General features: G+C 40.5%; 1 pseudogene; it reads left to right on the forward strand.

Moving 5' to 3' along the window:
- Window positions 1-986: 986 nt before the first annotated feature.
- Window positions 987-2040, forward strand: LOC102146346 (V-type proton ATPase subunit D pseudogene; annotated as a pseudogene).
- Window positions 2041-3511: the final 1471 nt, after the last annotated feature.

A 3511-nucleotide genomic window follows, 5' to 3' on the forward strand; every position in this document is an offset into this window, starting at 1 on the left:
CCTCCTGAGTAGCTGGGACTACAGGTGCCTGCCACCACGCCCAGCTAATTTTTTGTATTTTTAGTAGAGATAGGGTTTCACCATGTTAGCCAGGATGGTCTCGATCTCCTGACCTTGTGATCTGCCCACCTCGGCCTCCCAAAGTGCTGGGATTACAGGCGTGAGCCACCGCACACAGTCCTAATTTTTGTATTATTAGGAAAGACATGGTTTCACCATGTTGGCCAGGCTGGTCTTGAACTCCTGACCTCAGGTGATCCACCTACCTTGGTCTCCCAAAGTGCTGAGATTACAGATGTGAGCCCCCGTACCCGGCCTACCAGTGGTATTACCCAGGGATATGAATAGCTAAGAAATACCTTAGGCACAAAGCAGCACTATTATCAAGATGCAATATGTGAACTAATCTTTCTTCTAGCATCAGTTCAGAATTAATTTTAATCTACCTATTGTATACTGCTGCCAAAAACTCACTAACCACAATTAAATTATGAAAGTACATGTGTAAATTTATGGATAGTAATACACAATCCAAAATATGAGTTTGCTATAAAAATACAATACATGGGTAGAATCATATTACTTATAAGTAACCAGAACTGTTAATAAGAAATTAATATTAAAATTTACTGAATTTGAACTTTGATATTTCCATAACTGAACTAAACTAATTTAATAAGCCATGCTAACAAGTCTAAAATATCAAAGGAGAATAAGAATAAAATTTATTATTAAACATAGAAGCTACACCTAATCAACATACTTTCTTATATTTCTTGATAATACGTTGAATTTACCTTTCGAGCATGTTTTGAAGAGGTAGTCAATCTTTATGTCCCTTTTGAAGATATGATGAAATAGTTACATCTCTATTATGGAATAACATGAAGTGGTTTAAAAAATGAATGATGGGCTGTCTCATAGCAACGAGAGGGGTCAAGTGACACAACCAGCTGACTCCCATAGCGGAAGTCACTGTGGGGGCCAGTTCTGGAGCTGTTGTAGCCTCGGTTGCCCGGCCGGGGACCCGAGCCGAACAGTTATCTTCAGAATGTCGGGCAAAGACGGAATTGAAATCTTTCCCTCGCGAATGGCACAGACCATCATGAAGGCTTGTTTAAAGGGAGCACAGACAGGTCGAAACCTCCTGAAAAAAAAATCTGACGCCTTAACTCTTTGATTTCGACAGATCCTAAAGAAGATAATAGAGACTAAAATGTTGATGGGCGAAGTGATGAGAGAAGCTGCCTTTTCACTAGCTGAAGCCAAGTTCACAGCAGGTGACTTCAGCACTACAGTTATCCGAAATGTAAATAAAGCCCAAGTGAAGATTCAAGAGAAGAAAGATAATGTAGCAGGTGTTACTTTGCCAGTATTTGAACATTACCCTGAAGGAACTGACAGTTATGAACTGACTGGTTTAGCCAGAGGTGGGGAACAGTTGGCTAAATTAAAGAGGAATTATGCCAAAGCAGTGGAACTACTGGTGGAACTAGCTTCGCTGCAGACTTCTTTTGTTTCTTTGGATGAAGCTATTAAGATAACCAACAGGCATGTAAATGCCATTGAACATGTCATCATTCCCCGGATTGAACGTACTCTTGCTTATATCATCACAGAGCTGGATGAGAGAGAGTGAGAAGAGTGCTATAGGTTAAAGAAAATACAGGAGAAGAAAAAGATTCTAAAGGAAAAATCTGAGAAGGACTTGGAACAAAGGAGAGCAGCTGGAGAGGTGTTGGAGCCTGCTAATCTTCCAGCTGAAGAGAAGGATGAGGATCTTCTGTTTGAATAATCTTTCCTGTTCTGGTTCTTTTAGAAACCCTAACACTGGCTTCATTTTAATTCATAGTGTGTAGGTTTGATTTGTCTGGCTATTTGTTTTTTGGCCTAAGAATTTCACTGGTTGTAAAATTTACCTGGATGTCTGTTTACGGGATTACTTTTGCAGAATCATAATTTAGCAACTATTTATCATGGATGAAAGAGATCTGTAAAACCTGCCTAGGAACTTAAAGAATTTACTCTGAAGCGTTATCCAAAAAAAAAAAAAAAATGAATGATGTATGACCGGGCGCGGTGGCTCACGCTTGTAATCCCAGCACTTTGGGAGACCGAGACGGGTGGATTACCTGATGTCAAGAGTTCAAGACCAGCCTGGCCAACGTGGTGAAACCCCGTCTCTACTAAAAATACAAAAATTAGCCAGGTGTTGTGGCGGGCGCCTGTAATCCCAGCTACTTGGGAGGCTGAGACAAGAGAATCGCTTGAACCTGGGAGGCAGAGGTTGCAGTGAGCCAAGATCTCACCATTGTGCTCCAGCCTGGACACCAAGAGCGAAACCTCGTCTCAAAAAAAAAAAAAAAAAAAAAAAGATGAATGATGTATTTCTAATTCTAGTGAGAAGGAAAGAGTATCAGTTCATATTGTCAAATGAAGAAAGCAATCTCCAGAGCAAAACCTATGTATGTTCCTATTTATTAAAACAAAAGCCACATATGTTATCAAATGTACGTTTCTGTTATAATTTCATAAATGCACATGTATGCAAATACATATATTCATATACATAAGACTTAGTCTAAACAGGAATATTCTTTCAGGAGGAATCTTGCTTCTCCTACAGAAAAATATCTAACACGGCAGGGGCAAACATAATATTGGACCAAAAAAATCTGGACCTTTGTCTATTAAATTGCTCACAGTGTTTATATAATATTGGTAAAGGGAAGTAAAACTGAGGTTAGTGAAAGAGACTCTACATTTTACCCTAATACTTTTCTACTGTTTGAATTTTTTATAATTATAATACATTCAGATATAATATATAATTTATATATAAATAGTATATATGTGTGTGTGTATATATATATTTTTAAATTTTTTAAAATAAGAAACAAGGTCTTTTTCTGTCACCCAGGCTGGAGTGCAGTGCTATGATCATAGCTCACTGTAACCTCAAGCTCCTAGGCTCAAGTGATCCTCCCACCTCAGCCTCCTGAGTAGCTGAGACTACTGGTGCATGGCACTATGCCCAACTAAGTTTCAAAATTTTTGTAGAAACAGGGTCTTGCTATGTTGCCCAGGCTGACCTTGAACTCCTGGCCTCAAGAGATCCTTTCCCCTCAGCCTCCCAAAGTGCTTGTATTACAGGCATGAGCCACTGTGCACAGCCTACTTATATTATTTAAAAAACAATTAATCGGCCGGGCGCGGTGGCTCACACCTGTAATCCCAGCACTTTGGGAGGCCGAGGCGGGCGGATCACAAGGTCAGGAGATCGAGACCACGGTGAAACCCCGTCTCTACTAAAAATACAAAAAATTAGCCGGGCGCGGTTGTGGGCGCCTGTAGTCCCAGCTACTCGGGAGGCTGAGGCAGGAGAATGGCGTGAACCCGGGAGGCGGAGCTTGCAGTGAGCCGAGATCGCGCCACTGCACTCCAGCCTGGGCGACAGAGCGAGACTCCGTCTCAAAAAAAAAAAAAAAAAAAAAAAAAAAAAAAAAATAAA

Source organism: Macaca fascicularis, chromosome 15, assembly GCF_037993035.2.
Source record: "Macaca fascicularis isolate 582-1 chromosome 15, T2T-MFA8v1.1".
NCBI lineage: Eukaryota > Metazoa > Chordata > Mammalia > Primates > Cercopithecidae > Macaca > Macaca fascicularis.